Source organism: Budorcas taxicolor, chromosome 12 (assembly GCF_023091745.1).
Source record: "Budorcas taxicolor isolate Tak-1 chromosome 12, Takin1.1, whole genome shotgun sequence".
Lineage (NCBI taxonomy): Eukaryota > Metazoa > Chordata > Mammalia > Artiodactyla > Bovidae > Budorcas > Budorcas taxicolor.
The window spans coordinates 37878048-37903928 of record NC_068921.1 but is presented as its reverse complement, the minus strand read 5'-3'; positions in this window follow the sequence as shown (position 1 = coordinate 37903928).

The following is a 25881-nucleotide window of genomic DNA, read 5'->3' as shown; positions in this document are numbered from 1 at the left end:
TGGCTACATCTCCAAGACCATCCCCAGAGAAATAAATGCAAAAAGGCAAAATGATTGTCTGAGGAAGTCTTACAGATAGCTGAGAAAAGAAGAGAAGCTAAAGTCAATGGAAAAAAAAGAAAAACATACCCATTTGAATGCAGCATTCCAAAGACTAACAAGGAGAGCTAAGAAAGTCTTCCTCAGTGATTAATGCAAAAAAAAAAAAGAGAGAGAGAGAGAGAGAGAGATAGAAACACTAGAACAGGAAAGACTACAGACCACTTCAAGAAAATCTGAGACACCAAGGGAACATTTCATGCCAAAATAGGCACAATAAAAGAAATGATATAGACTTAACAGAAGCAGAAGATATTAGGAAGAGGTGGCAAGAATACACAGAACAGCTATACAAAAAAATCTTCATGACCAGTAACCACAATGCTGTGATCGCTCACCTAGAGCCAGACATTCTGGAATGTGAAGTCAAGAGGACCTTAGGAAGCATCACTATGAAAAAAGCAAGTGGAGGTGATGGAATTTCAGTTGAGCTCTTTCAATTTCTAAAAGATGATACTGTGAAAATGCTGGACTCAACATGCAAGCAAATCTGGAAAACTCAACAGTGGCCAATGGACTGGAAAATGTGTTTTCATTCCAACCTCAAAGAAAAGCAATGCCAAAGAATGACTGAACTACCCCGCAATTGCACTCATGTCACACACTAGCAAAGTAATGCACAAAATTCTGCAAGTCTGGCTTTAGCAGTACATGAACAGTGAATCCCCAGATGTTCAGGATTGGTTTAGAAAAGGCAGAGGAACCAGAGATCAAATTGCCAAACATCTGCTGGATCAATGAAAAGGCAAGAGACTTCCAGAAAAACAAATGCTTCCTCTTTATTGACTATGCTAAAGCCTTTGACTGTGTGGATCACAACAAACTGGAAAATTCTTAAAAAATTTTAAGAATGGGAATACCATACCACATTTACCTGTCTCCTGAGAAATGTGAATGCAGGTCAAGAAGCAACAGTTAGAACCAGACATGGAAAAACAGACTGTTACCAAATTGGGAAAAGAGTAGATCAAGGCTGTATATTGTCACCCTGCTTATTTAAATTATATGCAGAATACATCATGCAAGATGCCAGGCTGAATGAAGCGCAAGCTGGAATCAAGCTTGCCAGGAAAAATATCAATAACCACAGATATGCAGATAACACCACATGTAAGGCAGAAAGCAAACAAAAACTAAAGAGCCTTTTGAAGAGAGTGAAAGACGAAAGTGAAAAAGCTGATCTAAAACCCAACGTTCAAAGAAGTGATCAGTTTAGCATTTTAATTTTCTATCTGTATTGCTATGCTTTATTTTGGTTACTGCAAAATATATACCCTGAGCTATTATATGCTTAAAAACAAATTTTTCATCTAACTGGTGAACAATAAATTGTATTTATTTCATGAATAATTAAAAAAAAAAACAACTAAGATCATTGTATCTGTTCCCATCACGTCATGGCAAATAGATGGGGAAACAATGGAAACAGTGACAAACTTTATTTTCTAGGGCACCAAAATCACTGCAGATGGTGACTGCAGCCATGAAATTAAAAGATGTTTTCTCCTTGGAAGAAAAGCTATGAACAACTTAGACAGCATATTAAAAAGCAGAGACATTACTTTGCGGACAAAGGTCCAACTATTCAAAGCTATGTTTTTTTCAGTAGTCATGTATGGATGTAAGAGTTGGACTATAAAGAAAGCTTAGTGGTGAAAATTGATGCTTTGGAACTATAGTGTTGAAGAAGACTCTTGAGAGTCCCTTGAACTGCAAGGAAACCAAACTGGTCAATCATAAAGAAATTAGTCCTGAATATTCATTGGAAGGACTGATGCTGAAGCTGTAATCCAGTACTTTGACCACCTGATGCCAAGAACTGACTCCTTGCAAAAGACCCTGATGCTGAGAAAGATTGATGGCAGGAGAAGGGGATGACAGAGGATGAAATGGCTGGATGGCATCACTGACTCGATGGACACGAGTTTGAGCAAGTTCCAGGAGTTGGTGATGGACAGTGAAGCCTGGCATGCTGCAGTCCATGAGGTTGCAAAGACTTGGACACAATTGAGTGATTTAACTGAACTGAACTGAAAAGAGTAGATGTTGAAAGTTCTCATCACAAGAAAAAAATTTTAAGTATGTGATGATGGATGTTAAGCTTATTTTTGTAATCATTTCACAATATATCAAATAATTCAACTGTATACCTCAAACTTACATAATATTATATATCAATTTGGCTTCCTTGGTGGTTTAAACAGTAAAGAATCTGCCTGAAATTCAGGAGATCTGGGTTCAATCTCTGGATTAGGAATATCCCCTGAAGATGGGAATGGCAACCCACTCAAGTTTTCTTGTCAGAATTCCGTGGCCTGGAATTCATCAGTAGCCTGGCCTGATACAGTTAATGTGGTTACACCACACACACACACACGCACACACACACACACACGCACACACACACATACACTCACATTATATACATCAATTTTATCTTAATAGAAATTAAAAATAAAATACAATTTAAAAATGACAGTTATTTCTGTGATTTATCAGATGACAGATATATTTAATGCTTTTTTCTATTGAATTCCATAGGTACTATGAGAATAAATATATGAGTTTTAAATTACTGTGTATTAAAAGCATCTTCTAGCATTTTTAATTTTTGTTTATTTTTGAATTTTTTTAGTTTTATTTATTTATTTATTTATTTACTTTACATAGCATTTTTTAAAATATAAAATTCCAAGATGTAAAAGTAAAATGTTAACAGACTTATCTATGATAGAAGCAGTAAAAATTAGCTTAAAAAAAAAAAAAAAAAAGAAAAGAAAGAAAGAAAGAAAAGAAAAGTAGTCCAGGCTGGGAGGACAGAGAGATAAAACCAATTTCAAACAGTAAACACTGTTTTTCCTAAAGTCATGAAACTATTGTAGAATAACTTAAATGTCCTTTCCCGCCCCCCTCCCCACCCTTTTGAATGATTGCTGTTTTTTGTTTTTTGTTTTTTTAACCAATGAAGTCCCAAGTCTACTTGGCTATTTTCATGTATTTGAATACTCGATTGTTAATCTGCCCTTGCCTTAGGACTGCACCAATACTAATTAATCTATTCTTCCTACACTTTCCTCAGAATAGCCTTCTTAACTCCTACCTTCCTCAGAACACTCCAAAATAAGTCAACTCTTTAAAAACAGGCTTCCCTTTATCCTCTTCCAGAATGGCATCCCACATTTCTTCTTCAAATATGTCATGTGCTGTAAAACAATAAATGCAAGTTTGTTAAACTGCAAGTCTGATCCTGGTGGCTGATTAAGCTTCGTCAACAGAGTCATTCCTGGAAATTCCTGATGGTCTAGTGATTAATACTTAGATCCTTCACTGTCCTGGACCAGGTTCAATCCCTGGCCAGGGAAATAAGATCTTGTAAACTGTGTGCCAAAGCCCAAATGTAAAATAAAAATTAATTTTTATTATTTCCATAAATTTTAAAATACATGCTGAGGTAAGTTAAGCACAGATAGACCCAGAGAGAGACAAACTCTAAAAGCAGTTGTTGGGTGGTTGTATTAGCAAAGGTGGTGGTGGAGGTGGGAGTGAAATTGGTGAAAATAGGTCAAAAGTACAAACTTCCAACTGTAAAATAAATACACCCTAAGGATATAGTGGACAGCATAGTGATTATTATATATTTGAAAGTTGTTAAGAGAACAGATCTTAAAGTTTTCCTCACTAAAAAAGTAACTATATGAAGTGAGGTTAATTATACTTACTGTGGTGATCATTTCAAAATATATACAAATATTGAACCTTTAACTTGTTCACTGGATTATATTTCAATTATACCTCTATTTTGTAGAGGAAATTATGGCAACTTTTTTTTTTCTTTTTTGCCAAGGCAGTTAGACAAATGTGTTATTTCAGCACAGAGGGTAATGATATCTCCAAAGCAGATAAGGCATTTTCAGTTATGTACTTGAATTGCTATATAGCAAAAACCTACCATTTCACATCTTAAAACAAGAGAATTATCATCATCTCTCCTGATTCTGTGGCTTGACTGGGCTTAGCTCTTGTTGGATGGGTCTGTACTCATTCAGAAGCATGTGGGGTAGATGAGGAACAATGGCACAGCTGAGACACAGATATACTGGAGTCAGCTGGAAAACTCCTCTCCACATAGTCACACAACTCTCTACCTCACCTCCAGTTCTGTGGCTGGGCTTAAATAATACCTCAAAAGGATAAATAAGAGATGCCAGACTTTCTCAACATGAGAGAGAATTACATAGCAGTATTAGTAGAGGAGACATAATTTACTGAGGGACCATCTTTGGGATTTAGCCACCATAGTCCTCCCACTGATTCCTAATAATTCAGTATACTCTTATATGCCAAGAGCACTCACCTCCAAATCTTCCTTCTTTTATACCATTAGGTTTAAAATTCCTTCATTGCAATCAGACCCAGTTACAGATAAGGTTTCTTAAGTGGGTTTCTTCTTTAGCAGAAGATCTGTGATCTAAAGAGAAGTTATCTGCCTCCCAATTCCCGACTTTTTACCCAACATACAATGGAGAGATAACACAGGGAACAGAAGAACCATGATAGATATTTGTATTCAAAGCCTGCAATGGGGTGTAGAAAATTATACCAGGCACTAATCCATAAGTACTCTAAATCTAGAAAGATGCACACAGAGAAAAGTCTCACTATTCAGAAGGTAAGGAACGTCTATTGATCATGTCCCAGTTCTGTGGCTCTTGGCTCTACCCTAAGCCATCCTTCATTTTCAATTAAAAAAAAAAAATGGCCCATGTTTGGAACTGAGCAGCTCTTTCAGTTTGCTTCCTATCAAAATCTTCGTTGCTTAATAAAATACCTATATGTATATATGTGTGTATATATATATATATATATATATATTTTTTTTTTTTTTCACACACTCCATGGATGAACAAACTAAGCTGGGAAGTTTTCTTGTTCCATATGATGTTATCTGGAACCATAATTATCTTGGGGCTTAGAAAAGTCATCCAAGATGGCTTGCTCATATATCTGACACATTGTTGGAGAAAGCTTGGAGTGGGAAGCCCACTTTTCTGTGGTCTTAAGCCTTCCATTTCTCCATGCATTTTCAATTCACCCTTTTCACTTAGTTACTTAACACAATCTCTCTAGCAAGGTAGCTGGACTTCTAATATGGTGGCTCAGCATTCAGAGTGTGCCACAAAAGTTTCCAGGACTTATTAAGGCACAGGACTCAAACTTGCAAGTTACCACATTCGCCAAAGTCCATTGTTTCATAGGATTATACGAGTCTCAATTCATGGTTGAGAGACACTACATTAAGGCCATGAATCCTGAGACAAGTTGTTCATTACAATTCTAGCTACCACATGCAACCTCAGGTGCTTTCACAACCAAGTTTCAATGACTCAGATTCTGGCCAGTAATCAGAACTTCATTTAAATTTAGTAAGCTTTGCAGCTAATATCATCAAGTTTTTAAAAACTGAAATTCTTTACACTCTTTTGCTAATTTTTCTTCCCATAGACACGATATTGTCTATAGTTGTATCACAGTTTATCACTGCCTTATTATCTTGCTCAATTCCAATAGTTATTTTTGACATTCTTGGATTTATGACTTCAAATTTATGTCTCCATCCATGAAGTTAAAAGATGCTTACTCCTTGGAAGGAAAGTTATGACCAATCTAGACAGCATATTGAAAAGCAGAGACATTACTTTGCCAACAAAGGTCTGTCTAGTCAAGGCTATGGTTTTTCCAGTAGTCATGTATGGATGTGAGAGTTGGAATGTGAAGAAAGCTGAGCACTGAAGAACTGATGCCTTTGAACTGTGGTGTTGAAGAAGACTCTTGAGAGTCCCTTGGACTGCAAGGAGATCCAACCAGTCTATTCTGAAGGAGATCAGCCCTGGGATTTCTTTGGAAGGAATGATGCTAAAGCTGAAACTCCAGTACTTTGGCCACCTCATGTGAAGAGTTGACTCATTGGAAAAGACTCTGATGCTGGGAAGGATTGGGGGCAGGGGAAGAGGGGGACGACCGAGGATGAGATGGCTGGATGGCATCATGGACTCGATGGACGTGAGTCTGGGTGAATTCCTGGTGTTGGTGATGAACATGGAGGCCTGGTGTGCTGCGATTCATGGGGTCACAAAGAGTTAGACACGGCTGAGGGACTGAACTGTACTAAACTGATACTTTCCAGGGATTTTGACCCTGGTACCTGTAGTACCAACAGTCCCTATGTTTGGACTTCAGTGTAACTGAGAACAAAATGGAATAATATTAAAAATGTGTATATCAGGAGAGATTCAAGATGACAGAGGAGTAGGTGGACATGGAGTACATCTGTCTCCATGGATACATCAGGAATACACCTCCAGATACAGAAGATCTTACACACATCAGCTGAAAGCAGGCAGGAGTACGTGACCACCTGAAAAGAATATATAGAACCATGCAAAACTCAGTAGGATAAACAAAGAAGGACAAAAAAGAGGAAAGTGAGTAGGACTGGATCTGCTCCTGGGAGATGGGGGAACTCAAGCAGGGATCAGATTCCCAATATCAGGACAACTGTTTGGGATAGAAGTGAAGCATTTGAGGTTATTAGAGAGTGAAGTAGATGATCTGTGACAGTCTCAATGGAATGAAAATCACACAAACAATCCTTATCACAGCCATATGTACCCTGGACAGGTCCAATAGAAATCTCAGTGGCTGAGAGCTGGAGCATAGAGATTGGAGAGCAATCCCAGGGCAAGGTCTGCTGTTAGCCACGGGGAAATCACCTGAGGGAGGAGATCACATTGGGAAATGCTTGTGAAGGAATACCAGGAGAGCATGGAGGCAGGGTGATAACTGCTGAGTCACACACAAGGGGTGGAGTCATCACTATAGCCACTCTTTCCTCACTCATCAGAACTGGGACATCTGAAAGACCCCAGAGATGGTGGCCTTTCAGGTGCCTGATGCACTGAGAAACAGAGAAGGGCCTCACCAGGGTGGTCGTTTAAGTGCCTAATGAGTTGAGAAACAGAGAAGGACCCAAACTGGGGATCCTGTAAGGGCCTGAAGTGGCTGAATGGGCCAGGCAACAAAGAAGGACCAGCCAAACAGGCACTCTGATTACCAGCTGCCAGAGGCTAGGATAAGACACTAATAGGATCAGAGCTCTTGTGGCTGAAGAAGTTGGCTTTCCTGCACAGTTGGAACCACCAGGGTTCCCATGATCCAAGCAGCTGTGCCACCTCCATGTTCAATCCTCACTGGGGAAGAGCTGCCAGAAGCTAGAAAACATGCTAATAGCACCATACTTCCTGTGACAATTGCCACTGACACCCTTTCTTATCTGGCACTGCCAGGATCCCCGTGATCCAAGCTCCTGTGACACTTCCTCACATAATCCCCACTGGGACAGAGCAGCCAGAGGCTATGGAAAACACTAAGAGCACCATATTTACCACTGCCCTAGCCGCCAGGTCCCCTGAGTATCTGGTACTGTCAGGATGCCTGCAATCCCAGTAGCTACATCACCTCCACACACGGTCCTCCCTGGGGTAGATCCCAGTCCTCCAGGGAAGCTTCAGCAGCAAACACCTGTGGAGGACTCACATGCAGAGATGGTGATAAAAACACAGTTGAAACCCAGGGGCAGTGTGGCAAAGGAAGAGAATCCAAAAATTTTCCACAAGTAGTATAAGCTTCAGATTAAATCCACATGATCAACTAGACAGCTTTTGTGTCTATGGAATATATAAATGGACAATTTTAAGAGTTTCCACAAAAGAAAACATACTAACACTGTCAAATGTCTACAATAGTGACAAGAACACTCAGGAGTAGGACCAGCTTAGAGTCTGAGCTGCACCCACACCAGTTCAGAGACCAGCCCAGTACTGGAGGGCTCCTTGGGGAGAAATGGACTGTGACTTATAATGGGGGAAAAGACACTGACAGCCGAGATAGAAGAAAAAAAAAAATATCATTCTTATATTTGATTCTGGATTTCTTTCCTTTTCTTTTTTTTCTTTAGTTACTGTAACTGCTGATTTTAAGTACTGGTAAATCTATTTATACTATTGAGAATGTTTTATTTGTTGTTGTTATTGTTGTTGTTAGCTGCACATTTTATTTCCTTTAAATATTTCTGCCTTTTGTAGTTTTGAGGTTTTTTTCCTGGGTTTTTTTTTTCTTTTTTTAAATTTTTAGCTACTATTTCTCTACATATATACTTTTGTTTGATTTTCTAATTCTTTTTTTAGTTACTATTATATATATATATATATATGTATATATCCTTTACCTACCTATATTTAATTTTGCTTTTCTATTATTTCTTTCCTTTTCTTTCTTTTTCTCACTATGTTTAATGGTATGTATTGCTTCCATTGCTTTAATCCTCAGTTGGCACATTGCTTTGAATTTGTTTTCCAATTTATGTGTTCACTTCAGTTCAGTTGCTCAGTCATGTCTGACTCTTTAGTACCCCAAGGACTGCAGAACGCCAGGCTTCCCTGTCCATCACCATTGGAGCTTCAGCTTCAGCATCTGTCCTTCCAATGAATATTTAGGACTGATTTATTTTATGATTGACTGTATTGATCTCCCTGCAGTCCAAGGGACTCTCAAGTGTCTTCTCTGAGACCAGAGTTCAAAAGCATCAATTCTTTGGTACTCCGCTTTCTTTATGATCCAATTCTCACATCCATACATGACGACTGGAAAAACCACAGCTTTGACTAGACAGACCTCTGTTGGCAAAGTAAGTCTCTGCTTTTAATATGCTGTCTAGGTTTGTCATAGCTTTTCTTCCAAGGAATAAGCGTCTTTTAATTTCATGGCTGCAGTCACCATCGGCAGTGATTTTGGAACCCAAGAAAATTAATTATCTCCTTGTTTCCATTGTTTTTCCATCTAACTGCTATGAAGTGGTGGGACCAGATGCCATGATTTTTGTCTTTTGAATGTTGAGTTTTAAGCCATGTTTTTCATTTCCCTCTTTCATCATCATCAAATGACTTTAGTTTCTCTTTGCTTTCTGCCATAATTGTGGTGTCATCTGCATATCTGAGGCTATTGATGTTTCTCCCAGCAATCTTGATTCTAGTGTGTGCTTCATCCAGCCCAGAATTTCTCATGATGTACTTTGCAAATAAGTTAAATCGGCAGGGTGACAATATACAGCCGTGACATACTCCTTTCCCAATTTGGAACCAGTCTATTGTTCCATGCTCAGTTCTAACTCCTGCTTTTTGACTTGCATATAGATTTCTCAGAAGGCAGGTAAGATTGTCTGGTACTTCCATTTCTTTGAAATTTTTCCACAGTTTCTTGTTATTCACACAGTCAAAGTCTTTTACATAGTCAATAAGGTAGAAGAATTATTTTTCTCTTTCTATGATCCAATGGATGTTGGCAATTTGATCCCTGGTTCCTCTGCTTCTTCTAAATCCAGCTTGAATATCTGGAAGTTCTCAGTTCACATACTGTTGAAGCCTAGCATGGAAAATTTTAAACATTGCACTGCTACTGTGTGAGATGAGTGCAATTGTGTGGTACTTTGAACATTCTTTGGCATTGCCTTTCTTTGAGATTGGAATGAAAATTTTCTAGTCCTGGGAAATTTATGCTTTAGTTAGCTTTGTTTTTAACTGGTTGATACCATTTTTGCTTTTTTGCTTTCCTTTGCATGAAAGATCAATCTCCTCTACATTTTTCTTTTTTCCACTGTTTAGGGTTTGCTTGTGTGTATATGTTTGTGTGTATATTCCATTATTTTTGTTAGTATTTACTGCCAGGAGCCAGCACGGGAGATCCTACCTATGGCAAAGGTCATGATAAAGAGACCTGATGGGCAAAGGTGGATCAGGACTTGAGGGACTCCCCAACCCCACCCATGACAAGGTCATGCGGAAGAGGCCTGACAGGCAAGGCGGATCAAGACTCAAGGGGTCCCCTGGATCTGCTCGAACATCTACCCCTGAAGCCAAAATCTGTCTGTTATACTACACTCTTCTGACATTAACAGGGGCTATCCCCGACTACCTTTCTCTGGAAAATTAACTTAGAGCTGCAGTTAATTGTCTTCTGCATATAAAAGGAGTGTCTCAGCTCAAACCTCTCTGCTGGCAGTCTAGCTTGTGTGACGAGTTTATCCACACTCTTGCTACTATGCACATGATTGTTTACAACCTCTCAACCATCAACAGCACAGAGAGTTTGGAGTGTTTTGAAAGTCTTAGTTAGCATAAGGTTTTTCTAAAGATAAAAATCATGTTGGTGAAGGGTTTCATTGCTGAGTTAATGATTGCCACCAGGCCTCCATACTCTTAGGCACCTGGGAGTATGTTAATCAATGTAATTGGAATGTAGAAAAAGAAATATAGTAGTTTTGATGTTAGCAATACTAGACTTTTGAGTTAATGAATTTTCTCTTTGTTATAAATCACTGTACTCCTCTTTCTTTGTTATAAATCATTGTATCCTTGCTATGTAAGAATGTAACTTTATCACTATCTTAAGACTAAGCAGATCTTAAGGGAAAACAAGTTTTCTGATTGACTAATCTTTATCAATAGAAAGAAAGACGGGGCCATAAAATGTTAATCAGTCTTCAGACCAGAAGATATTGTAAACAAATGTAAGACCCTTGTAAGGACAAAGGTATGCAAAGAACACTCTGTCTTTAGATAAAGGTCAGAGCAGCTGACCGTGCATAACTCTGCTTCTTACATTTACCTCTATGTACAATTTAAAGTATAAAAGCTTCCCTGAAAAATAAAGAGACGGACCAGGACAAGTTCCAGGAAAGCTTGGTTCCCCTGTGTCGTTCTTTCTTTCAATTCTTTCTTTCTCTCTTTCTCTCTCTTACTCTCTTTTTCAGGCTGATCCCTTGGAGCACAGAGGCTCTGTGTGTTCACTTTTTTGCCTGGGCTTCTAAGAGCTGACCAGGAAGGCACTCTGCATCTTTACTCCTTCAGGAGACTGAGACGGCACATGCGGCCTATGTGAACAGAGAAAGTCCCTTGTCTGTGGCTTTATTGGCTTTCTGTGTAAACCAAAGAATATCAGCCCTTTTCTCTCCTCTATTCTCTAAACTGCAAATTCTTTCCTTATCTCTCTCGATATCTATATATCTCTCTTGCCTCGCCATCCATGCTTCAGATGCCCTGGATCCAGCCGAGGCTGGACCCTGGTAATTTACCTAATTTTGTATTTGCTATTTGTCTGTGATTTGCATTCTGTTTCTTGTTTAAGTGTATTTGATTTAATCTCCTTTAGTTACATAAAAAACCACCTGTGGAATCTCAGTTCCCTGTCCAGAAATCAGGCCCTGAGCCTTTGGAATGGGAGCACTGACAAAACTCTAGACTTCCAAAAAGTTCCTAACCCCAGGGAATATTAATTCATGAGAACTCCCACAAAGGCCTCCGCCTATATACAAGACCCAGCATCACACAACTGCTGGTAGCAACCAATGCAGGAGACTTCACTCAAACAACACACAAGACAAAACAAAAACCCAATCATCAGCAAAGAAGATCACCACCTCATACAGCCTGCGCACCAGAAGAAAAACAACAACAGCAAACTTACCTCCTGCCGCCAAAGCACAAGCACAAGTTACACCCAAGAGAAGTCTGCAGAAACCACTGGACAAACCTTACCCACCAAGGGAAGAAAACAAAAGGAAGAAAGAATTTGATCTCAAAGCCTGAGAAAAAGACATTAACATAATATTTTTTAATGAAAAGACAGAGATTATTGTGCAAATGAAAGAACAATCTAGAAACACACAAGTCCAACTAAACGAAGAGGAAACAGGAAAACTACCTGAAAATAATTCAGAAAAAAATGATAGTACAGCTGTTCCAAAACTTCAAAAGTAGAATGGAGAAAATGCAAGAAGAAATTGAAACAATTAATTGTGTCATGTCCTTGTAGAACATAGAAGAAAAAAAAAGGGGGGGGGGTAATACAATTACTGAAATTTTAAATACTCTAGAAGAGACTAATAGTAGATTAATAGGAGCAGAAAAACAGATAAGTGAGATTGAAGATAGAATGGTGAAAATAACTGCTGAAGAGCACAATAAAGGAAAAAGAATGAAAGGAATTAAGGGTAGACTCAGAGACTCCTGCGACAATACTAAAAGTACCAATAACAGAGTTATAGGTGTCCCAGAGGAAGAAGAGAAAAAGAAAGGCACTGAGAAAATTTTTGAAGAGATTATAGTTGAAAATTTCCCCAACATGGGAAAGGAAATAATCAAGTCCAAGTAGAGCAGAGTCCCATACAGGGAAAACCCAAGGAGAAACACGTCAAGACACATACTAATCTAGCTAACAGAGATTAAACACAAAGACAGAATATTAAAAGCAACAAGGGAAAAGCAACAAGTAATGTACAAGGGGAAATCCATTTGATTAAGAGCTGATCTTTCAGTAGAAATTTTGCAGACCAGAAGAGAGTGGCAGGATATATTTAAAGTCCTAAAAGAAAAATAAAATAAAATAAATCTACAAACAAAATTACTATACCCAGCAAAAATCTCATTGAAAAAAAGATGGAGAAAGCAAAAGCTTTACAGACAAGCAAAAGTTAAGAGAATTTAGCTCCACCAAACCAGCTCTACAGCAAATATTAAAGGGACTTATATAGGAAGTAAGCACAATAGAGAGTAAGGACCTACAAAAACAAACCCAAAACAATAAAGAAAATGCCAACAGGAACATATATATCAATAATTATTTTAAAGGTAAATGGAATAGATGCTCCAACCAAAAGACTGAGACTGACTGAACGGATACAAAAACATGTTGCCTACAGGAGATCCATTTAAGACATAGAGATACATACAGACTGTAAGTAAAAGGATGGGAAAATATATTCTATGCAAATAGAAATCAAAAGAAACCTGGAGTGTCAATTCTCATTTTAGACAAAACTGACTTTAAAATAGAGAATATTTTAAGGGATAAGAAGGGCACTACATAATGATCAAGAATCAATCCAAGAAGAAGACATAGCAATTGTAAATATTTATGCACCCAACATTGGAGTACCTCAATACATAATGTAAATACTAACAGACATAAAAGTGAAGGCAACACAGTATTAGTAGGGTACTTTAACACCCTACTTATGCCAATGGACAGATCTTCAGAAAAGAAAATTAATAAGGAAACACAAACCTTAAATACAACATTAGATCAAATGGCCTTAATTGATGTCATCAAAACTTTCCACTCAAATACAAAAGAATTAAGTTTCTTCTCTAGTGCACACAGAATAGTCTTCAGGATAGACCACATCTTGTGTCGCAAATCAAACCTCAGTAAATTCAAAATAATTGAAATCATACCAAATATCTTTTCTGACTTCAACACTGAGACTAGACATCAATTACAGAAGACAAATTGTAAGAAGTACAAAAACATGGAGATTAAAAATAAATTTCTAAATAAGGAACATGTTACTGAAAAAGTCAAAATGCAAATAAAAAATATTCTAGAAACAAGTGACAATGAAAACACAACTGAAAACCTGTAGTATTCAGTAAAAATGTTGTAAGAGGGAAGTTTATAGAAATATAATCATACCTCAAGAAACACTTAAAATAACTGGAAAAAGAAGAAGATCAACAACAAAAATAATTAGTAGAAAGAAAACAATCAATAATTAGGGCAGAAATAAATGAAATGAAATGAAGGAAATAGAGATTAATAAAACTAAAAGCTGGCCCTTTGAGGAAATAAACAAAATTAATAAACCATTAGCCAGATTCATCATGAAAAAGAAGGGAGAAGAATCAAATCAAGAAAATTAGAAATGAAAAAGGAGAGGTTAGAACAGATAACACAGATATACAAAGGATTATAAGAGACTATTACAAGCAATTATATGCCAAGAAAATAGGCAACCTGGAATAAATGGACAGATACTTAGAAAAGTTCAATTTTCCAAGACTGAACCAGGAAGAAATAGAAATTATGAACAAGCCAATTAGAAGCAATGAAATCAAAATTGTGATTAAGAAATGTCCCCAGAAACATCAACCCAGGGCCAGACTGCTTCACAAGGACATTCTATCAACATTTCAGTTCAGTACAGTTCAGTCTCTCAGTCATGTCCAACTCTTTGCAACCCCATGAACCACAGCACTCCAGGCCTCCCTATCCATCACCAACTGCTGGAGTCTCCCCAAACCCATGTCCATTGAGTTGGTGATGCCATCCAACCATCTCATCCTCTGTCGTCCCCTTCTCCTCCTGCCCTCAATCTTTCCCAGCATCAGGGTCTTCTCAAATGAGTCAGCTCTTCACATCAGGTAGCCAAAGTATTGGATTTTCAGAGAAGAGCTAATCCTTATTCCTCTAAAACTCTTCCAAAAAAGTTGCAGAGGAAGGAACACTTCCAAACACACTATATGAGGCCACCATCACCCCGATATAAAACCAGACAAAGATAACTCAAAGAAAAATACAGGCCAATATCACTGATGAACATAGATCCAAAAATCTTTAACAATATTCTAGCAAATAGAATTCACCAACACATCAAAAAGCTCATACACCAAGATCAAGTTGGGTTTATTCCAGGGAAACAAGGATTCTTCAATACACAAAATCAATCAATGTGATACAAATTGAAAGATAAAGACCGTATGATCATTTCAATAGATGCAGAAAAAGCCTTTGACAAAATCCAGCAACCTATTTGTCATTAAAACTCTTCACAAACTGGGCATAGAAGGAATCTCCCTCAACTTGCCAAAGGTAATATAAGACAAACCCACACAAACATTATGCTCAATGGTGAAAATTTGAAAGCATTCCCTCTAAGATAAGGAACAATACAAGGGTGCCCACTGTCACCACTATTATTCAACATAGTTTTGGAACTCCTAATTATGGCAATCAGAGAAGAAAAAGAAATAAAATGAATCCAGATTCAAAAAAAAGTAGTACTCTCACTGTTTGCAGACAGGATACTATACACAGAAAACCCTAAAGATACCATCAGAAAATTATGAGAGCTAATCACTGATTTTACCAAAGTGGCAGGATACAAAATCAATACACAGAAATCTTTTGCATTCCTATACACTAACAATGAAATATCAGAAATAATAATTAAGGAATCAATCCCATTTGCCATTACAACAAAAAGAATAAAACATCTAGGAATAAACCTGCCGAAGGAGACAAAAGAACTGTATACAGAAAGCTATAAGACACTGATTAAAAAATAATAATAATAAAGGCAAAGTAAACAGATGGAGAAATAGTCCATGTTCCTGGGTTAGAAGAATCAGTATTGTGAAAATGATTATACCACCAAATGTAATCTACAGATTCAATGCAATCTCTATCAAATTACCAATGGAATTTTTCATAGAATTATGACAAAAAACAAGTTTCACAATACATATGAAAATACAAAAGACCCTTAATAAACAAAACAGTCTTGAGAAAGAAAAATGGAGCTGGAAGAATCAACTGTGATGACTTCAGACTATACTACAAAGCTGTAATGATCAATACAGTGTGGTACTGGCACAAAAAGAGAAATATAGAGCAATGGAACAAAATAGAAAGCCCAGAGATAAACCCATGCACGTATGGATATTTTATATTTGACAAAGAAGACAAGAATATATAATGGGGCAAAGATGGTATCTTCAATAGGTGTTTATGGGAAAATTGGACTACTACATGTAAAATAATGAAATTAGAACACTTTCTAACACACCATACACAAAGATAAACACACAATGGATTAAATACCTAAATGTAAGACCATAAACTATAAAACTCTTAGAGGAAAACGTAGGCAGAACATGCTATGACATAAATCACAGCAATATCAAGTTTTTTTTTTACAGCAAAGGAAACTATAAATAAGGTGAAAATACAACCCTCAGAATGGGAAAAAATAATAGAAAATGAAACAACTGACAAAGGATTACTTTCAAAAATATACAAGTAGCTCATACAAGTCAATACCAGAAAAGCAAAGAACTCAATCCAAAAAATGGGCAGAAGATCTAAACAGACATTTCTCCAAAGAATAAATACAGATGGTTAATTGATGAATGAAAAGATGTCAAACACCACTGCTTATTAGAGAAATGCAAATAAAAACTCTAATGAGATATCACCTCACATAGGTCAGAATGGCCATCATCAAAAAAATGTACAAACATTAAAAGCTGGAGAGGGTGTGGGGAAAAGAGAACCTTCCTGCAGTGTTGGTGGGAATGTAAATTGATATAGCCACTATGAAGAACAGTATGGAAATTCCTTAAAAAAAAAAAAAAAGCTAGGAATAAAACCACCATATGACCCAACAATCCCACTATCAAGAGTATATCCTGAGGAAGCCAAAATTGAAAACACACATGTAACCCAATGTTTATTGAAGTTCTATTTACAATAGTTAGGACATGGAAGCAACCTAAACGTCCACTGACAAATGAACGGATAAAGGAGCAGTGGTACATATATGCAGTGGAATATTCCTCAGCCATAAAAAGTAATGCATTTGAGTCAGTTCTAATGAGGTGGGTGAATCTAGAGTCTATTATACAGAGTGAAGTAAATCAGAAAGAGAAAAACAATTATCATATACTAACACATATATACGGAATCTAGAAAGATGGTACTGATAAAACAATTTTCAGAGCAGCAGTGGAGACACAGACACTGAGAAAAAGACTTATGGACTCAGGGAGGTGGGCAAAGAAGGAGATGGTGGGAGATATTTTACCATATGTAAAATAGATAGCCAATGGGAATTTGCTCTATGACTCAGGTAACCCAAACTGGGGCTTGGTAACCACCTAGAGGGTGGGATGGGGAGGGATGTGGGAGGGATGTTCAAGTGGAAATGGACATGGGAACTCTATGGCTGATTCATGTTGATGTTTGGTAGAAACCAATGCTATACTGTAAAGCAATTATCCTTCAATAGAACAGTCTTTTGGACTCTGTGGGAGAGGGAGAGGGTGGGAGGATTTGGGAGAATGGCATTGAAACACGTATAATATCATATAAGAAACTAATCACCAGTCTAGGTTCGATGCAGGATACAAGATGCTTGGGGCTGGTGCACTGGGATGACCAAGAGAGATGGTATGGGGAGGCAGGTGGGAGGGAGGTTCAGGATTGGGAACACATGTACACCCGTGGCAGATTCATGTTGATGTATGGCAAAACCAATAGAGTATTGTAAAGTAAAATAAAAAAAATAATAATAAAAAAACAAAATTGTCTACATTAACTATCTTTAATCCCCCCTAAAATGTATATATTAGCATATAAGCTTTATAGGAGCTTCTTCTCTGCTGTATACAGGTGTATACTAGCCCAGTAGTACCTGACTCACTGCAAGGAATCAGTAAACTATCACTAGATGAATGGACTGAAAAATGACTATGGGGTGAGGGAGACATGCACAGAGTGCATATATATTTTGAGGTAGTGAAGCTAAAAATTTCATCATGTTTTGAAAAGAACCTGTAACCGAAATTGGCACTATTGAATTGGTCTGTCTCAACATATTACAGATTGTCTTAGTTCTTGCTTTCTCAGCTAGGCCTTGGGGTAGGGATTCAAGAGTAAGCATGTTTTGGGAGGTTATTATCACTCACAGGAAAGTTGGAAACAGAAAACAAAAGACAGGTGGTCAATAAAGGGTCTGTTATCAAGCCAGTTTCTCCTGGCTTGGATCCAAGAGTGAGCAGAATAATCTCACCTGGAGTGTCTGAAATTTGAAGAATATACAGAACAGCTGTTAATCATTGTTTGAAGGTTGTTTCAGGGTTGGGCTGTAATTGCTTGTCTGATTATTCTAGCCAGCTAAGTATGAGGGCAAAGCAGCCCTAGTCTCTGGAAAACCCTCAGATAGTCTGAAGGGTGTCCCATGCACTGTAATGGCAAGGCCCCAGAGAGATGCACTAACAGTTTCCACTACACAAGCCAACACCAGATTGTTACAGAAACATTGTCCCAAACTCATTACTCTTTGCCTTAAAAACTTATAATAATTGACTGACAAGAGTCAGTTAGTTGACTCTAGGCTTTCAGAGTTTTGTTCTAACTTAGTAATGATGTTACCCATTAATTGTGACTTCACTTTTGAAGTTTGTCCTCTTCCAGCCATTACTGATATTTTGCTACATATTCCTGTTTAATTAGTAGTAACGACCACATAGTTAAATTTTATTTTTATGATACTTAAAATTATTCTATCATTATAGATTCTCTTTCCTTTTATGCTGGGGGCCAGCGTGAGGAACTCCACCCATGGCAAAGGTCATGAGGAAGGAGGATTGGCATTAGCAAAGGCGTGATCAAGCCTCAGGAAACCCCCTGTTCCTGAGCATCTAACCCCAAAACCAGAGTCTGTTTTATGCTCTCACCTACACCTCTGACTTTACCGGGGGCTCTCCCCCATAGCCGTTTCTCTCGGAGAAGGAGTAAACTTGCAGCTCCAAGGCAATAAAAATTCCTGGGCGTGACAAGAGTGTTTCAGCTTACGGACTCCTCTGAAGGTTATCTAGCCCAACTGTATAGGTTCGTTCGGCCACATGTGATTGCTTACAGCCTCCCAACCTGAGAGACACGAGATGTTTTAGACTTACTAAAGGCAGATTCTTTTGGGGAGTTAGAAATTATTAGTATAGTGGTTGGTTAGGAATTATATTGGTGAAGGGTTTTTCATTTGTTGTGTCAATAATTGCTGCTAATTCCCTGCTCTGGGTGGGACAAGGATGTCTCAGGTCAAACCTCTCTGCTGACAGACTAGCTTGTGTGACAGGATTATCCATACTCCTGCCACTACACACATGATTGTTTACTCCCTCTTAACCATAAACAGCACAGATAGTTTTGGAGTATTTTGAGAGTCTTAATTAGCATAGGGCTATTTCTTCTTGTTGAGTCAATGATTGCCGCCAGGCCTCCATATCCTTATCCATATTCCCACACCTGGGAATATATTAATCAATGTATTTGGACTATAGAAAAGGAAATATAGTAGTTTTTAAGGTTAGCAATACTAGACTTTTTGAGTTAATGAATTTTCTTTTATGTAATAGATCACTGTACTTTGTTATAAATCACTGTGTCCTTGTTATGTAAAAATGTAACTTTATCACTATCTTAAGACTAAATAGATCTTAAGGGGAACATTAGTGAAAGGATTTTCATTTGTTGGGCTGATGTTTGCTGCTAAATCTCCATATTCCCTGCCCTTATAATGAATATAACAAACATATAGGAGAAATAAGTATTAACCTTTAAGATTAATCATGTTAACCTTGGGTTAAATAAATTCCTTTCTTGATTGTAACTCACTACACCCTCATCCTATAGGAATGAAACTTTATTTGGAGGGTGGTACCTGGTTTAAGAAAAAACACCCTTGGAAAAAATAAGTTTTAGGTTATCAGAAAGAAAGGATCATAAAATCCCTAAGACCTTTTTATGTGAAGCACCTGATTTTGGTAAAGGTCAGGACTGCTGACCCCCACGTGACTCTGTATTCATCCCTATATGTAACAAGAGGTATATAAGCAAACCCAAAAATGAAGAAATGGGATCAGTTTCCAGAAAGACTGACACCCCCATGTCATTCTTTCTTGCTCCTCGTTTTTCTGGCTGAATTCCCATCTGGAACATGGATGCTATTCCACGTATTCCAAGTTATTCAGCCTCTTTTTCTCCACTAATCTTCCTACTACACTATCCATTTCTAATCTCTCTATATATCTGTAATTAAATATGTATTTTTCCAAGGACACCAACTCCGTCTCCACCTTCGAATCACCCTGGATCCACCAGGGCTGGACCCCGGCACTTTTAGCTTTTATATTTTAAACCAAGTCCAGTGTCTTGTATTTGAGTTGTATTATCTCATATTGCCTTACATGTGTAGAAGCCATTTGAAAGTGAAAGTGAAGCTGTTTAACACCTTTAAAAACAAAAGGCACTCAGAACTTTCCATTGCCTTTGCTACAGACTATCATCTAAATTCCTGAGCCTGACACATAAGGCATTTCACAATTCAGTAAAATGTGTTACATTCCTCAAGGGTGTCATTTCATTTTCACTGTTATGTTTATGTACAAGCTTTTCTCAATATGCAGAAATATTTCTCTGCTTCTTTACTTGGTCCCTTTCTAGTCAGGGGATTGCTCAAATGTCAAGTTTCTAGGAATGCATTTCCTATTTTTTAAGACAATTTACAGTTGTCTTTCTTCCACATTAAACAACACTTTAACTTTGCTTATATATCTTCATTGCTAGTTAATTGTTATCATTATTATATCCATTTCTTACAATAAGACATCTTTTTGAGAATAAGGAAAAAAATTCATCAATGAATTTATTAATCAATAATTTCAAAAATGAATTCATCATTCAATGAAATTTATTCATGAACCATGTGGCAATGAAGCTTATTAGCTTAGGAATCATGTAGGTATGTGAAATTGTATCCCATTTTTACTACAATCACTTATGATGTCTTTGGTTACACTACTTGACTTTAAGCTATTCTTTGGTGAAATGGGTATATTAATAACCCATAGTCTCTAGCATTATTGTTAGAATTTAATGAGCTAATAATTGCAAAGTGCATAAGAATGCTTGGCATACTGTATTATATTTCAACTACTAATAATAGTAGATACAATGATAGTAGCCTTAGTTGTAGAAGTACTGATAAAAGTAGTAATTCTTATTTTTATGAAGCAGAAATATATTTCCCTGGAGAAGGAAATGGCAACCCAACTCTGATATTCTTGCCTGGAAAATTCCATGGACAGACGAGCCTGGAAGGCTATATCCCAAGAGGGTTGCAAAGAGTTAAACATGATTGAGCATAGAATTTCCCTAAAAGTGTTAGTTGAGTAAATGAAAGAATAAAAGACTTTAATGTGGGAAGTAGCAATTCATACTATATTGCATTTTAGCCACCATGGAACAGAAAATATCCTTTTTAACAGTGTCTCCTTATGATGTGTGGTACATGACAAGCTTACTACATTGAATACTACACAAGAACACTTGATAACAGAAAAAGAGATAACAAACAGGACTATGCAAGTGTCACTGGTACTGTGTGCTTGTATGTGTGGGATGGACTGGCAAGACCACTATCATCCCCCTCAGCAATAAGCCTATGCTTTATAGTTTCTTTAACCTATCATATTTTTTCCTCTGTGCAGGGAGTTAAAGAGTGGGAGCTTTTCCATGAGGAACGAGGGCTATGATGGAGAACTGACACTGGAATTTATTATCTTTGTGCTGCTTGGGTGTTTGTAATAGTCTGAAGGGAAAGTTATTTATCCAAATCTTTGTTATCACTTTCTTATCCAGCCTGACCACTTCAAATATCTATGCCACTCTCATAGTTTTCCAATAAATGCAAAAAATAAATTATTTTGAGATAATTTATTTTACAATGCATTTTGCTATTGTTCAATCACTCAGTCATGCTAACTCTTTGGGACCCCATGGACTGCAGCATGCCAGGCTTCCCTGTCCTTCACTATCTCCCAGAGTTTGCTCAAACTCAGGTCCACTGAGTTAATGATGCCATCCAACCATCATCTTCTGTCATCCCCTTCTCCTTCTGCCCTCAGTCTTTCCCAGTATCATGGTCTTTTCCAATGAGTTGACTCTTTGTATCAGGTGGCCAAAATATTGGGGCTTTAGCTCCAACATCAGTCCTTCCAATGAATATTCAACATTGGTTTCCTTTGATTGACTGATTTGATCTCCTTGCAGTCCAATAGATTCTCAAGAGTCTTCTCCAACACCACAGTTCAAAAACATCAATTTTTCAGTGCTCATAAGAAATACAAATCAGAATTCTTTGAAATAGTTAGTTTTGCTACATAACTAGACTCATGTAAACATGTTTCCACTTTCTTCACAAAAAATTGTTATAAAATTATTACATATCTATGTCTTAGAAAATTTTTTTTCTTGAAAAAATTCCTTAAAAAGTTATTTGTATTAAAAATATCAATAATCTTTTAAAAGAATAAACTTCTATTTATCATCTTCCATATAAAGCCCTATGTGGATTAGATTGTGTGTTTGACAGAAAGTGATGATTTTCAAGAGGGCAATTTAGGAGTATAGAAATTTAAAAAAACACAGTCAATGGGAAAGAATGAGCCATTAGTAGCACCATAATAAAGATATATCAAATAGTTTATTATATTGCCTAGGATTTTTGCTACCATTTACTATACAAAACAAAGTGAATTGTCCAGAATTGCAACCTATACACCAAGTGGAAGGCTGGATCTGAGGTACTTTACAAAACAGTAGTTCACAAAATACTTTTATCTCTCAAATCTTTATAAGACGTGATTATTTCACATTGAAGAATAAGGTTTTATCTTTGGGAGCAAAATCTAAAAGTTGACATTCATCTTAAATATCTACTCATTCAGGAATCACTTAGTGAAAGCAAAAGTTCATCAAGGGTGAGGCCTTAAATTTTCAACATTTTCTCTGTTTTCTAACTCCAATGTTTTTGCTTGGAGTTTTTTGGGTTTTGTTTGTTTGCTTGCTTGCTTTGTTTTTTGACTAAAGAGCTTTTCCTTTAGAATATGCAAATCCAAATGATTGTAAACTTTGGGTTGAAGATATGCTTGAATGAATGTTGGCTGTATTTCCTTTAGTAAAGCGTCAGCCTTCAATATCACTCAGAAGCTTCTACATAGGCTGAATTCTTCAGCTCAGCAACTAAGTGGTATAAGCCACAGGGAGTGCATGATACCAATTTCCCACAGCCTCCCTATTTGCTTAAAATTGCCTTTCAAAGATGTTAACTTCACTCTATAAATTCCTAAACAGTTTGGGCTCTGGTCCTCTCAGAAATCCTTTCTCCCCCCTCTGCCATATAATGACAACTGAAGCCAGGCAGTGTGTGCTCCTGATGAGAGTTCCCATATTTGAAGCATATGGAGCTTTATTTAAAGTAGGAAGAGCATACCACAGGGTCATCTCTTTCTCAGGAATCCTTGTGTTGAAATAGTTTAATACAGTCTCATTATGTTTACCTTCTGGACTTCTCTTTCTTATGACCTTTAATTAAAATAGTTACATACAACAATGCTATTCTCTAGTATTTCTGGAAACTTTCCTACTTATTTAATATTGTCACTTTTATTATAATTTTTATCTAGCATGATGTGATTTTTAACAAGTTTGATAAAGTACATAATTATATTATTTAAATTGATCATCTTTAAAATCTTTCTAAAATCAGCATAATGGCAGGATTTAGCACATGTAAAGAATATTTTAGATCCTGTTTTGTGAAAATAATCGCAGTTGTGTTTTAGCAAAATGCTATGACTGAAATGTAAAGAGTCATAAAAACATATCACTGATGGCTTAATAAATTGTGGAATCTTTTGATATATGTTGAGAAACTACATACACATTTGCTTGGTCCATCTGTGAATAACATATTTTAAATAGACTATAATTATTTGAAAGACACTAACATAATTTAATGGTGATACAACTTACCTTTGTTGAACATGCTGCTACTGCTGCTAAGTCACTTCAATACAGTCCGACTCTGAATGACCCCATAGATGGTAGCCCAGCAGGCTCATCTGTCCACAAGATTCACCAGGCAAGAATACTGGAGTGAATTGCCATTTCCTTCTCCTTTGTTGAAAATAGATACTACATTTCAATATATTATTTTAATAATCAAAATTAAATTTAAATGAAGATAGATTTTAAAATTCAACTTTAGCTACTGAAACAGTCTAAAAACAAAACTCAATAATGGTATAACTATTAATTACTCATAAAGAGAACTGAATTTCTTTTTTTATCATTATTTTTTTTAATTTTTATTTTTACTTTATAAAATTCCAAAAGAAAAAGCAGAAAAAAAAAAAAAGAAAGAAAATGATAATTCAGCTTATATGCAATTGGCATTCAAGGTGGCACTAGTTGTAGGGAACCCACCTGCCAATGCAGGAGACCAATGAGGGTTCAATCCCTGGGTCAGGAAGATCCCCTGAAGGACAGCATGGTAACAGTCCAGTACTCTTGCTTGCAGAATCTCATAGACAGATAAGCCTGACAAGCTTTGGTTCATAGTGTCACAAGGAGTCAGATATGATTGAAGTGATTTAGTATGCATGCACACTACATGCAATTAAGTTATCAAAATTCCTATAGCTTTTTATTTAATTAAAAAAAATAAAGTATGTGTGATATGCTTCCTGACTACTTTAAGGCTAAAACAATGTACTCTTTTGGAACAGATTTTAGTTTTAATTGTAAAGGTCTGGTGGTGTTGTTTAGTCACCAAGTTGTCTCTGACTCTTTGTGACTCCATGCCAAGCTTATCTGTCCCTCACCATCTCCCAGAGTTTGCCCAAGTTCATGTCCAGTGAATTGGTGATGCCATCCAACTATCTAATCCTCTGTCATCCTCTTCTCCTTCTGCCTCCAATCTCCCAGAACCAGGGTCTTTTCCAATGAGTCAGCTGTTCACATGAGGTAGCCAAAGTATTGATGCTTCAGCTTCAGCATGAGTCCTCCCAAAGAGTATTCAGGGTTGATTTCCTTTAAAATTGACTCCTTGATCTCCTTGCTTTCCAAGGGACTCTCAAAAGTCTTTTCCAGCACCACAGTTTGAAAGTATCAATTCTTCAGCACTCTGTTTTCTTTGTTGTCCAGCTTTGACATCTGTGCATGACTACTGGAAAAGGTCTAGTATTTAGATTCAAAAATCAAGTTTATGTAAATGATATCAAAATTTTAAGATGGCCTTATATTTAACACCCTGAATTATGAAACTTGGAAAGTACTCCACCTAATTTGAGCACATTTGAGGAAAATACTGAAATTTCCTTATTTTTGGGAAAAAAAAAAAAAAAAACACAAAAACTAGGAAATCTATGTAGTTATACCAAGGATTTTCATCTGCTAGCTCATCATTATAATATTTCCTTATGCTTAAATGTTACCACACTCTGTCATGTGTGTCCTCAGAAATTCACTTGGTATTTTCTTCACCTGCATGTTTCTTCCAGCTATTCTAATCCAAAGCTTTCCCACTTTCCCATCAGGATTATTGTGTCTGCCCTTCCCCCAACCTCCTTTAACTTGATCCAACCCCTTCTCCTACACTGAGTTCTACTCTCAAGCTATTCTTTTCATCACACCCTTGTTTTCAGGCACTTTCCTTGCTCAGTAATCTAGTAAGATTCCAATATCCTTGTATTTTCTATCACATTAAGGCTTAAGTCATCTACCTATTTCTCAGGATTCCCAAATCTCTTAATGATTTGGGTCTGAGTAATCTCTGTCCATTGGGATCCTGTTTGATGCAACTTGCGCTAGTACTAGCTACTCTGATCACTTCTTTCTTTAAACTCTTATTGTAGTTTCAGCTTGAATCTGATTGTTAAAATAAATAATTATCTAATATATTTAATAACTGTTCACTAGTTCTCTAAAGTATCTAATATGTCATCTATCTAGTATAAACTGTGCTTATTTCCCCAACTTAATTTGAGGACAGAAGCTATTTTTTCAGTCAGTTCAATCTTGCAAACAAAAAATTCTCCACACCATGTAATAAATCATAAAAACAGAAAAAAGAGAGATGCTTTGTATGATTGGGCTAATCAGTAAAGATATCCTGGAGTTAGAAAATAAATCCTGAAATTTAGATATGATACCCATCGGTGAGAATTTGGTTAAACCCATTTCCAGGAGTCACAATTTTAATCATTTTCA